Raw genomic sequence first — 13,687 nt, 5'->3', positions numbered from 1 at the left:
TCGTCAGCTTCATAATGTCAAGGACCGTTTTACGCAATTTCCCGCATTATGCTTCTTGCTTCTTCCCCTTCTCTAGACATGAACGAGACGCCCAGTGCCATAAAACAATTCGCGCAATCATTTTGTTCGCGTATAGGAGAATAAATAACGCGCCAGAAACTAATCCCAGCCAGGCTCCCGCTTTCATAAAGTGGCGTGCAGACGCGCGAAGGGCCAGAGGCCGACCTCGAGTGAAATAATTAGAAGCACCACCCCGCCGAGATGAAAGTGATCGACGCCGCCACCAAAGAAGACACGGGCAGAAGCGTTCCCGCAGTCTTCAAACAAGCCCGCGGGTCGGTGCCGCTTTTCTAATCAAGAGGAACGGAGTGTACCCGGCCCGGTCAAAGCCGCACGAGAGCGAATGAAGTTTGTTAGAAGGCAGCTGCTCTCGTGGCGGTCAGAAGGGTCAGAGGCATTCCCCGCAGCGCCTAAGCCTGTCCATGCGTCCGATCTCCCAGCGGTATACGCCGAGTCGAACCAGAATGACGAAAAGAAGGGCCGCGTATACTTTCCCGGTGGCTGCTTGCTCCGTGGAGAGGTTAGCCCAACGTTCCTTCTTTGTCGACCAACTCCTTCCATGAATGTACAAAAAAGCCCCGCCGTCACGCGAACACACACACGCGCGCTCGCGTACGGTGATACCGGGCCCTTCGTTCAGAACGCTATGAGGGCAGCTTCGGGCGAACCAGCTCCTGCTTTCACCCACCAGCTCTCCCGCAGCCTTTCCCCGTATACGTCGACTATACGTCCACAGCGGCGAACCTTCAAGCTTGAAATGAGACCCGGAGCCCCGAGCGGAACCCGCTCGGGAGTTGGTGACTCCGCCGGGAGGGTTCTTATATATACGCTCCTCCGCCCCGCCGCTGACGCCTCTTGAGCGAATCCCGTTCGGCCATTCCACCCTGACCGCTCTCCGTCGCGGCCGGCCTGCGCGCGTCCACCACAAACACGCACGCAGAGGAGCGAGACAAGAAGAAGGGAAGAAAGAGGTAATTCTCGGGAGAAAAGAAAGCCGAACGGGCAGACGGGTCGGACGTTTGTTCCCCAGGTGTTCGCATTACTTCTTCGCCCTCGCGGACCTCGGCTCACCGGTCTCCCGAAGGCAACCACGTAGAAAAAGCAGGGGGATAAAATAATGAGAGGTCACTTCGTGGGTCCCCAGAATTAGGAGCGATCCGAAATTCGTGATCGCTTTTTCTTTCCGTACTTTCGTTTTGGCTTTTGGCTTCTTTTTTAACCTCTTGCTCACCCTCCCGCCTCCTGCCGCAGAGGGAAAAGGTCCGGGACTCCTGAACGGCCCTATGAGGCATTCCCTCGAGGAACGTCGCTCTGGGTGAAGGGGAAGCAAAAGCGAGAGATAAAGAAATGATAAACAAAGACAGGCGCTCAGGAGTGACGGACGAACGAAGAAAAGAGGTTGCTGAGGTGGGCTCGGTGCTAGTTTTGGGGCTACTGAGTTGAGGGGGAAACACAGTGGGGCCGTGGCCCGCTCCCGGCCTTCCGTGGTGGTGGTTATCTTGCCTCGTACGAGCCAGCCCTGGGTTTCCGCGGCGGCTGACTCGATTAGTTCTCGTGATGAGCAGCATCGCTGCGCCGCATCGGTAACCACCTCAGCCGCCGCAGTGCCCTGCTGGTTCATAACCAAGTCCGCTCATCATCGGAAATCTATTTTGGGTCAATATATTCAGCCGGGATACACGCACAAATATATGCGCACGAACCCACAGCTCGTACACCCTCCGAGCCCGGTTTATTTTATGCGCCATCCGCTCTTAACGCACCACTTTTCTCGTCTGCCTGCTTGCCGATCCGGGCCTATCTGCTTCGACGCCGTTATTTTCCACGAACCATCGGCGAGCTGGAGGAACTGGGTAAAAGTTGATCCAGAAAGACAGCGAAGGCCACGTAAAAATGGGTTTATCCCCTACTCCGCGTTATCGCTGGAGCAGAGAGAACGGAGCGGCAGTGTTTTTCTTCGAGCAAGCCCCTCTGATATAAGCCGTCCTAAATGGATGCGACAGCTTCTGGCGTTATGTGGCTGAAAGGAATGCGATGTAAGTAAGGGAAGTGGACGTTAACGATGCGGTCTCGGTGTGGCGCGCTCTCTACCGATGTGCCCCTTCTTGGTGCGAAGATCGATTTCTCTGGTTCGTCCATCCATTACTAAGCATCCCGCCGTTCTTGTGCTCCTCGAAGACAGCTAAATCGCCGAGGCTATAGGGACAGACATCGATAAAAAATTTGGAAAGTGAGGGACGATGTGCTGCCCTCCCTTTGGACTAACGACGGCAGCAAATAGTTCGGAGGCTTCCGAACGCAATGTGCTGAGGTGTACGTTAATTTTCTGAGTGATTATTTATCATAGCGTTTGTGTCAGCTTCAATGTCGAAGCTTTTGTACGCTCACGCGTTAAACGTTCGCTCCTAATAAGGGACCATGGAATTGGGTTCTTGGATGTTCCACAATTCCATCGATTTTGTTTAACAACGACAGCTCCAAAAATGAAAGACTAGGGTGATGGTGGGTCATCATAGTCAGTAGCCGAGCGCTACAATGGAGGCAAATAATGATACTGTGACAGTTCAGGAGGCAATCAAACCATCGCCCGTGTTCACCGGTGGCGCCGAAACTTTTCCGGCGGGGTTAAATCTCACGCGACCCGCCGCGGTGGCTCAGTCGCGAAGGCATTGCGCTGCTGAGCACGAGGTCGCCGGTTCGATTCCCGGCCTCGGCGGCCGCTTTTCTGATGGAGACGAAAAACAAAAACGCCCGTGTGTACGAGATTTCGGCACACTTTAAAGATACCGAGGTGGTGAAACTTAATCCGGAGCCCTCCACTACGGCGCCCCTCATCACCTGCGGTGCGTCGACGCGTTAAACCCTAGAATCAATCAATGAATCTTACACGGTTTTATGCGATTGGCTGAGCTCGCAGAAACGTCAAAAATTGCAAGCAGGGCCACTCACAAGAGACTGAGCACGAATTCAGCCCCACCGAAATACTTCCGGCATCCCGGAGAGTATAGGTGGTATTCACTGGCGAGGCACGCATGCAGGCAAGCTTGTGAGTGTGCCGTCACTGGTTACGTCGGGCTGCGCTGGATAGCGCTGCTTGTCCGTGCTAAGCTCACGACGTGTGTTGAACGTTCCAAACTCTACCCCACCAAACGCAAAGTAATGCCTCGACTCCAATATCAGTGCGAATCTGTCTATCTGTGCGAATAACCTATCTGTTGACACCACCATTGAGAATCGTGTTGAAACGGAGCAGACGACGTATGCCGGTGTTTTTTTTTCTGCGGAACGCGGGCCCAGTGGCACAAGCCACGCGATGTGCGTGGCGCTTCGGTTATGTCTGTGGTCGTTTACAGTGTTGCCAAGCGAAGACATTGATCGCTAAACTTGTTAGTGAATGACATCTATACTGCCAGAGGCTACTGAATGGTACACGGTACCGCAACTGATTCGACCGCAGACAGTGTCTGCCCAGACTGCCACAGTGCGCAGCTTTTAGAATGCAAACGTTTAAAATACAAAATCATGCAACCCAGGCGAGAGCCCATTGTACAGCGCATGCGCAGCGCCAGTAAATGTGGCAAACGCGCAGCTCGCGCACGTCGATCAAGAGAGTTGGTACCTGAGGCCATCAAGGAGAGAATGGTTCGCGTGGTTAAGGTTTATCTCTGCAAACTTATCGCTCCTTGTGACGTTCCGTCACATTGTGATTCGTGAAATCGCTGATTGTCGCTAATGCCTCCCCCAAGCCGATGAACGCCGTACTGTGGATAAAAAAATAGCGCTCCTTGCTGTCGCTCATGGATGGCCGCAGCACAAAAGAATACCGAAGCAAGGGAAAAATGACCGGTACACACCGCTTTGACTGCGTACCCCTCTTTTAGCAAACTTTTGTATCCCCATGTGTACTTTGACTCCCGCCTTCTGTTGCGCTGTTGCCCTTATAAACTTTCACCAACTTTCGCCCATTAAATAAGTTGTTAAGCGCGCATCGCAAACAGTGGCTTGGCAGCAAGTTCACACCCAATCTTAATGAACTGTTATACCTGAACAGCGTCCGCATGGGCATTCATGTATCGTATATAGCCATACTTGCACTTCACCTTCATATTCATGCCTATCAACCTTCCCTTCCCACACACGGTATAACTGGCCAGAGGTGACGTCATCAGGACGACCTTTCTGTGGTTTTATTTTCACCTCAATTAAAACGCCCGTTCTCCCCGCATGTTTCTGCTGCTTTATTTTTTGTTACGGAAGGAACGCTTCAGCAAGCTCCACTAACCTGTGCTTCGCTATTCTGATCTCACAGAACGTACCGCGGAAACGTGTGTTGGGTGCCGATGGCGGCATTGCGTTTAGGCCATTTTCTGCGCTAATAATCAACTGCTGCTGCAGCGAGTGGCATATTTGTATGCGCGATGTCAATATGTTCCAATACGCACCAAATAACTTTTACATTCTATTGTTTCTTCAGACTGCCTCCCCCTTTTTAATGTTTCTTCAATATTACCCGTGTCGCGGGCAGGCATATCACTGTTCAGGCTTCTGTTGTTTGCATTCCGAGATGGCGCATTTCGTAGACGTCTCTGGTTTTTCGTGACCCGAAAATGGGGGGTTTGCTGGTGTCAGAACCAAATACAAACCTTGAAATTACAGTGTCCCGACGCTAACAATAATGGGGCCTTTGCGATACGTCTCGTCATGATCTGTCGACTGAATCAGGAGCGAATAACTTTATGCCTCTCATACCTTTCCGCTAGACAATAAAAAAAGCAGCGCGGTTTCTTTTTGCGTGTTAATTACTTACCGTAACTGCGTGACAAAATAACTGCGAAGAACGATTTATTCGCGCTGAGAAATTCAAAGAAACGCCACGCAAGGAGCCTCCCGAAGGTGAGTTGACTATGAAGCACAGCCAAAGCAGGCTGCGGTTTGAAACGAATTGTGTCTGCCCACCTGCCTTGCCCAGACGGCTCGTATCCACGACTGTATTTTTATTTTATTTTGTACTTCTTTTTGGCGCATGACTCGTGCTAGTTATTGATTTGTTCACAGCTGGCGGTGCGCTGCTGCTGGCGGTGGACTGAAGCACGCCAAGAGCTCGTGAAACGATCGCCGTAGTCTGGCTTCGCCGTCAGCTGCTGAAACCCAGTGGACAGTTGCCCGCCTATACTCCGGCCTTGAATGGAAGGTTTTGCAAGAAAAAAAGGTAGAAAGACTAGACAGTTTTTCCTGGGAAACAACGAGCACTTTTGTTTGCCTTATTTTCTCCAGTTTCCTCGCTGCGCGCAGGAATGGCTGCCAACTTTCACGCCCCGCGCGCGCCAATCGATGTTAGCCGAGGAAAAACGGTTGCTGAAGGATAAACAGATTAAACTGGTCCAAGCAGAAACAGTAGACGGCGAATATTTGTCTCCGTTTACTTCTACGAACTGACTCTGAAGTCGTGCGCGTTGTTGGCGCAGGCATTACACCTCCATGATCCCACTGAAATCTGCCAGTCTGTCTTATATATCAAAGAAAATCTTTGTTTTGGGCGTGGTCTTGTCGTGATGCGCGGAGTGTGGTCGAAAAACCAACACAGACTTTAACTTCATGAGGACCGCAACCTGGTATACATGCAGCCAAGGCTGCACAGCCCGGGCGTACTAATTACCAAGCGAATATAGCATTTATATGAATTCATGAACACAGAAATTTTGTCACCTCAGTGGACCCCGGTGAAATATATAACCAGCAAGGTTAAAGCAACTATTTCTTAGAAGTTATAAATAAATGAATTTATATATGAACGAACTCATGCTCGTTTTAGATCATCAATGTAAAAAGCGGTACATAAAATGGCAAATAACGTACATAAGAAGGTGAAAACGAGCTTCTACTTCCACGCTAACGACATCACTCCTTCGACTACACACGGATCATACGTACACATACAAGACACCGCACAACAAGGACACATGATTACAGAAGAATACCTCGGAGGCAGAAACGTTGCATGCTCCTCCCATAAATACATAAATAGGAGCTTTACACACAGAAACCTTCAAAATTAACTCCACCTTGAATTACCATCACCACCTAACGCACCGAAACGCTGGCTTCATTTAATTCGGACCTTGGAACTCCGTTTCAACTCTAGCGGGCCCAGCACCATCGCCCTACCAGACATGAAAAACCATGCCATCGAAATTCACAACGCCTCCCTGTTGTATTTAAAACCGTGCAGCCATGAACGAAGACATTTTAGTCTGCCTTTATTGTCTTTCACAATTTCGCGCGTAGCACTTACAATCCCCTTCCTCCACTTTACCCCAACTGAACCAGTGACGGAATGATCCTCACAGCGCACAAAACATCCCAAAGGGTACGATGCAACTCTAACACCCTTTTACTCCAATGAGGAGTCCACAACACTACTAATGAAATACTTGTAGCCTAGCGGACATCCCGAACATTTAACAGCGCTAACACGGCAGGCACAAAGAAAGAAAGACGAGCACTGCCGCTGACTATCAACTGAATCTATTAAAACAAAACAATTTTACACACATACATGTGGTCGTCCACAATGACTGCACACATTGATAAAAACAGCTGCGAGATATTTGGTGGGCCTTTTCCACTCACAACTCTGACTTGAGCAAAGCAACTTCCTTATCTGACAGGAATAAGGATGGGTGCCTTATGCAGTCCTATTTGAATGTTTTAATGTGGAAAGCTTCCCCTACTTCTCTTGCTTTTTGATTTGTGTGTTCGTACAGCATCTTCGTGTAATGGAAGGACGGGGTGCGCTTGCATTTTTTTCATGAAATGGCAAGTGGCTGCACTGCTTGCTAGTGGCTACAGTGCTGCAAGCGACTACAGCGTAGTCTAGTATTCACCACCTCCCCGAATTCCCCCCGTACACGCGATCCGATTCAAACGTACCTGATTCAGAGGTATCTAATTCAAAAGTATTTCATTCAAAGGTACCTGATACCCGAACTCTTTCTATTTTCACTCAACAATGGGGAGGTATGTTTCATATCTCATTTATTTGCGCAGATTTCATTTTGGTTTTTACTTCTGTACAAGCGCCAAACAGTGGGACACATTCGGCTCAGTTTACTTTCAGCGGAAAAGACAACATTTACACCATACTTTCTGCCTATCTTCTTCCTACGTGACCGCCCACGAGCGTAAGCTATTACTGGTCTCCTCGATTCGGCTACACTTTCTGCACTAGTTCACGAAAGTGCCGTGCAAGTGCAGCGCCAGTTCTTTCGCAGGCTACACCTTGCACGAGACGAGAACTCGCACAGGGGCTAGTGCAGAAGTGTAGAAGAACTGGTGCGGCACGGCGTCAAATCGAGGGCCGAAGTGCAGGTGGCGCAAGCTGCACTGGTAAATTGAGTGCGCGAGTGCTGCACCGCCTGAACTGGTGCAGAAAGTGTAGCCAAATCGAGGAGACCATACAATAATTCTCATCTTCATGTTGCTAACCTGCTCAGATTCCAGAGGTTATTGAAAAGCTTTGAAAGCTTTCTCGCAGGCAGCGAGCGCTAACATGGGCGGCAGACCTCTTTGTAATAGTCTGGTCGCCTGTCCTTCAAGGCTCTGACGCATCATGTGACAGCATGATTTTAAAGTGTGGAATTAACGATGGAGAGGGCTACGCTGTTATTTACCAGCTTTGAATGCTACGATATAAAATTGAAAAGAGGTTTCTCTGTCCGGGATGCATATTTGTGGTCAGGGGACAAAAAAATTGGTTGATTCCTCCGTCATAGGAATCAGTAAAACGCGAAAGTGAAATGTGAGCGAAATCTGCAGCTGAGCATGATTGGCGGGTCGGCGGCTGTCTTGTGGGTGTGCTTGGCTAGCGACGTACTGCCGGCAGGTTGCTTCGGCAAGGTGTACTGGCGTCATTTCCATGACGGATATGACGTCCCTGAAATGTTGGGGTATCGCGGCATAAAACATTTTCGTGTTAAAATATAAAACCTGAAAACTAGCAACCCTCAGTATAACGTACTCCTAAGTAATAAAGGTTGCTTCCCCGCAAGAAGGCCCTGTGTGCAGGAGTGCACCCTTGACAGGCCGCTTGATTCGTTGTACTGGCGTCACTTCCGTGACCGAAATGACGACAGCGAAATCTTGGTGTATCCGGGAATAAAACACTTTCGTGTTATAAGATAAAGGTAAATTTATTCGATTTCAGCGCCTGTGTTCCCCCTTCTTTCCTTGCCCCTTTCGTGTTAGTGCTACTCTAAGTATGCAACCATACCAACTAGCTTGACATTATTCACTCCTACAGGACATCCTAACTTATCCGCAGCCCTAAAAGCCTGACCGACAGTGCCATACAACACCATCACCATCACGCGGCGATGGTGGTGTTGTATGTTGTCGTCATCATCAACATCAACAACAGCTCGCTAGGTTCATTGCAGGATGAAGACCTCTCCCATCGACCTCCAACCGCTCCTACCTCAAGCAGCTGCAGTCCATTTTTAGGGGCGAAGCCGCTTAGAGGCTCGACCTGTCAGAGTCTCCTGTTGTCATCGTCTCATGCAGTCATGGTACTAAAACCCTGGGACACTCGTTTTCCAGCACCTCGCGCTAGAACGTTTCATCTCAGTTGTCAAAAGCGTGTAATAAACGAACACACCAGGACACTCGTTTTTCAACGCCTCCCGCTAGAACGCTTCGTGCTTCAAAGACACGCGACGTTTACAGCAAAGCTGTATACCACTACCTCCCAACGGTTTGATCTCTGTGGTAAACGCCAAGGCGCCAACAATACACTCATAGACTGCATGCTTCGTCCCTCCCCAGGTTTCGCGTTAGTGGAGATGGCCCGAGATTTTTTGCCTGCGAAATTTCTTGTTTCGTCTCCCCATCGAGTAATCGGCCTTCCTTGTAGACCCGTCCTTCGGCATCTACTCTGTCTGCCTGGTGGTCCACCTATTTTGATTACGACTAACTACGTGCCCATCCCAAGTACATTTCTTGTTTTTTTATTTTAACTATGATATATTCTACGTTACCTTGTTCTTTGATCCAAGAAGCTCATTCCCTGTTCCTCAACGTTACTCCTTCCATTATTCTTCCCATGGCTGCTGAAGAAAGCTATGTTTGGCTTCCAGTTGTTTAGTAAGCCGCCAAGTTTCCGCTCCATATATCATCACAGGAAGGACGCATCGCTTGTATATTCTACTTCTTAGGGATACAGGTAGCTTGATTTTATTATTTGGGAGTGTTCGCTGAGCACACCCCAACCCATACCAATTGGGCGCCGGATTTCTTTCTCGTGGTTGGAATCAGCACAGACGTCCTGACAGAGGTAGTTTTAATCATCTATTTGCTCTAGCGTTTCGTTACGTATGCTGAACAGGGCGCTTTCCGCGTGTTTATTCATGATTACTTTAGATTTATTCATACTTATCTTTGGCTCTATGGCCCTGCTTACTGAGTTTAGTTCTTCAAGCATTTTTTTTTTCAGACGTTCTGCCGACTCGCTTAGCAGGGCTGTGTCGTCTGCAAACCTTAAAAGGCTCTCATACTCTTCGTTTACCCGTAATCTCATGTTTTCCTAGTCAAGCTTCCTGAATACTTCCTCCAGAAGAGCTGTGAACAGTTTTGGCGACATGGTATCACACTGTCGCACGCCCGTATGGATCGGGAATTTGTCGCTTAGCTTGTCAAGGGTTTTCCTTACCGTAAATTGTATATACATGTCGTCTGAGAAGCTTCTGTAAGTTTTATCTATCACCTGGTTTTTCAATGCTTCGAGCACTGCTGAAGTGCTCACTAAATCGAGCGCTGAGCTAGGCATAAATCACCGGCTTCCCAATACCAGTGCAGGTGCTACTGCTTCACCCGACACTAGGGACCACATACACATTCCTTCGTTCCCCCACCCATCCACCCAATACACAATAACGAGCGCCGACTGGTAGCAAAGGTGCAGAAACAAAGCTACCCCCCAGGATTGCATGCGTCATAGCAGTGACGGTCGTAAATTCCCATTTTCACCCTGCTTCAAAAACCCCCTTCTCGGGGTCGAGATTTTCATAACATCGAAAATTGCACACACACCTTCCCCACCACGGCCCCCACACACTATAGTGACTCCGAAACGGCCATATCTAACTGCAGCTCCGGTATCATATACCCACTTGCCATCATGCCCCTCCTGAAGGCAGGACATCACTTCAACAAAAACATCATCAAATGGGTCCCTCACCAAGCACCAACAGCAATTTTGCAGCAATGAGCAGGCCCAAGCTGCAGTCACTTGGGGGCTCAACGTGGACTCGTTCTTACTCGCCCGAGGATGAATGCCCAGTATGTCCAGCAGACATGGCCTCCTCACCTATGGCGGCATTCCTGTCCATCCTAAATAGACCAGACAAGCTCCCCCATGTGCGATTAGGCCGCGTCATACCACAGGATACAGACTCAATACTTTCTCACTTGGACGTTAGCACCATATACACCCAAATCTAGCGGCAATCTTCTCCATGCTGCAGAATTCTATCTGCATCGTTCAACGTATCCTATGGGCGTTCCAATCTATCCCCACCAAGCGCCAGCGCCTACATCTCATGATCCCCCAGCACCAGCTCGCCCTCGTCATGGGAGGCCGCCCTAAATGGCCCCGACCCCTACATACAAGAGCTGTGTCTCCTGGTTCTTGTGGCCAATCAATGGTTCATATTAGTCTTTATTTTTATTGATACAGCTCCTATATGTATATACGTATATATATTTGCTATGTTGCTGTCATTTCATTATGAATCTGCCTCACTTCTACGCCTGTACCATCGATCATCACCTGCTGTGGGGTTTTTATACTTGCTCCCCCCTTATGTAATACCCCGCTAGGGGCCCTTAACGGTATAATAATCGATGATGATGATTATGATGATGATGGTGGTGGTGATGGTAGCGTAGAAAACTGTGTACTCCTGTAAGAGTACACCACGTTGCCCCGCGTGTGATACGCTCCGCCCGTAAACACTAAGGCAGGAGCCCTTTCGCAGTTGGTAGTTTCCCAAATAAAGTTTCCCTTTAATAATTCCTCTCTCCCTCTCTTTCTCTCCAGTCTTCATGTCCTATAAATAGTGTAGTACTAGTACGTGTAAATATAGGTTTTTAATCGGGATCAATTTTAAGTCATGTAGTACGTCTAAAGTAGGGAAATTGGGGGCAGGGTAAGGTCCATCACGCAATGCCTTGCTTTGCAGTATTTGAAGTACTTCAGCTGGGTAATGCAGTAGACGTTTGTAGCTGGGGAAGTTGATACATGTCAAAGCGAAGCAGCGCTATGGTACGACAGCGTAAGAAGTAAGAAGCGTCCGTGTCTGCTACCGGACTCTGCCCCGTATTAGCATTGTTCACACAGTCGTCCCACAAACCGGCAGAGCAAAAGTAAGGTAACTAGGAAATGTTGGGTAATTAATGAGAAATTAACGGTCCACCTCGTTTCACCTACACGGACACTACCCCAGGTGAAGTCATAGAAGCATTCCACATATCAGGAGCGGTCAAAATAAACTAGCTCTCTGTTTTGGGGTTTAACATGCAAAGAATTTGCCTATCTGAGCCGCACGTGTTTTGCCCATGGCTGCAGTGATGTTCCATACTGAGGTGAAAAATTCCCATTTGTGGGATCACGTGTTCCCTATTTTCAGCCTTTTCTTCCTCGGGATTGTCAAGAATTCCCTGCACGATTTCCTTCGTTTTTTTTCGGCAGCTGATAGGTCTTTAGGTGGTTTCCGGTTCGGTTTTGGGCATTATCCAACGAAATCTGTCTACTTTACGTAGCCTAGGGCGTAGACGGGTTTTGAGCATAAGTGTTTCAGCGTGAACGATATTCTACTACATCTTCCGCGAAGGAGCATTTTACTATACATTTGAAGTTTGGTACCAACCAACATGGTCACTTTGCATGCTAAAGTTCCAAGTTGAAACTGCCAGTATGAAAAAGAACATGATTTGTTGCGAAATTGAGGTAACTGTAGCTAACCGCCGAGACCGGTGGCACCATCTCTTGTTGACAGCACGCGGACTAAGGCGCACCAGAAATACTTTTTTTTTGTATATTGCGCATTAATACAAGCGAACGGGCTTCAGCCCTTCTACCGGTGCCGCTTCACGCATTACTAGCTCGTTGTAATGGGGTATTCTTTCCTCTATGCTCCCTCCAGTTTCATGAACTAAACTGGAAGCAGTCTGGGGTGCTTGTGGCTTGCGGGAACACGACTGCGGATATTTGAACATGAAACCGACGAAGTGTTAAGGTATATTCTTTTAAAAGGAAAAAAAGTAATAAATGATGTGAGGTCCGCTTCCCAGACACTGTTTTACCTTTGTCTGCACGACTCCTAATATTCCCACCATCAGTTAAAGATTCCCTTTTTCAGGAGGGTTGCAAGCTGCTCTAGTTGGAAAGACATTCTTGGAAGACATTCAGTCTTCGTCTGAGTTAGCACTGGTTTTATCCAAGAATCCCTTTTTCACTCTCGGGTAAATTTGCAGCCCGCAATTCCCCAAAAAAGGGGAAATTCACCGCACGGAACATCCCTGTGTGCCTGATAGACCATTGTTCACGGTTGAGATATATTTGATTAAGTGATTACATCTGTTATGATTTCGGTTCCAGTTTTGGTTAGACAACTGTTTTGTGTTTCTGTGTGGCTGAAAGTTCCCTTTTTACTGCAGCGCCTGTAAACAATATAGAAACCTGTGTTTCGCTTCGCTATTTACAGTACAGTTTACTGTTTTTACCTGTACTGTAAATTCTAGCTTCCATCTGCTACGCAGTTATTATGCTTAATATCAACGAACTCGCTTATCTTCCTAGATTGCTCAACCTAAGCACTGCTGTATGACACAAAGACTGCGGCAATATATCGTACAGAGTTCGAAGTTTCTAAGACCCACATTCTCACAGGAGTTGAAGAGAAAGGAAATTTCAAGGTTTTTTTACCTTATTTGCCCTCGAGTTATTTGTGGTCTTGTATTCAAGTGTACGGGCGCTGTGGTACACTATATGCACAAGCGATAAAAATAACAGGGCGTGTATATCTGCAGTGTTTTCGGAAAAGCGAACTCGACACGCATATAAGTGGTGCACGATAAGCTTTAACAAGAGCAAACGTAGCTCAAGGTATTTTCAACCATTTACGTTGTTAAGCACCCAGGCCATGGCAGGCCGCAGTCATACCGCACATCACGGTTGCCGAGAACCGGCCTTCGGTAGCCATGGTTTGTCGTTTCTACTGTACATGCGGGTAGGGCTCTGCAGACCTGGATAACACCAACAACGGACGGTTCCTAAAACGAGTGTCTGAACGCCCGTATTTACGTACAGGGGCTTTCGTAAGTTGTCACCTTACAATCCCATGTTTGTAAGCGAATTCTCCCGCAGATTGCACCCTTGCCTGCTAGTATGGGCTTTTTGGAAAGGTTTTCCACATGAGAGAACTCCCTCCAAGCTTGTACTAGGCGCTCTAGTGCCACTTTTATGAAAGTGTTAATTTTGACTTTCCGTGACCGTGATCTGTTTAATTGTGAGGGTGCCTGCATCTTTCCCGAATTTCAAATACAGGTAGTTAACCAAGGAATATTTATAGCC

The 13,687-nt window shown here is 48.2% G+C and overlaps 1 protein-coding gene across 1 annotated transcript in view; it reads right to left on the bottom strand.

Moving 5' to 3' along the window:
* Nucleotides 1–13,687, bottom strand: part of LOC144169273 (5-hydroxytryptamine receptor-like) — a 578,780-nt gene that overhangs the window by 75,104 nt on the left and 489,989 nt on the right. The gene's annotated exons all lie outside the window — the stretch shown is intronic.

Source organism: Haemaphysalis longicornis, unplaced genomic scaffold (genome assembly GCF_048455015.1).
Source record: "Haemaphysalis longicornis isolate Haplotype H1 unplaced genomic scaffold, Haemaphysalis longicornis Haplotype H1 scaffold_2, whole genome shotgun sequence".
Taxonomy (NCBI): Eukaryota; Metazoa; Arthropoda; class Arachnida; order Ixodida; family Ixodidae; genus Haemaphysalis; species Haemaphysalis longicornis.
This window is presented reverse-complemented; position numbering and strand designations above follow the sequence as displayed.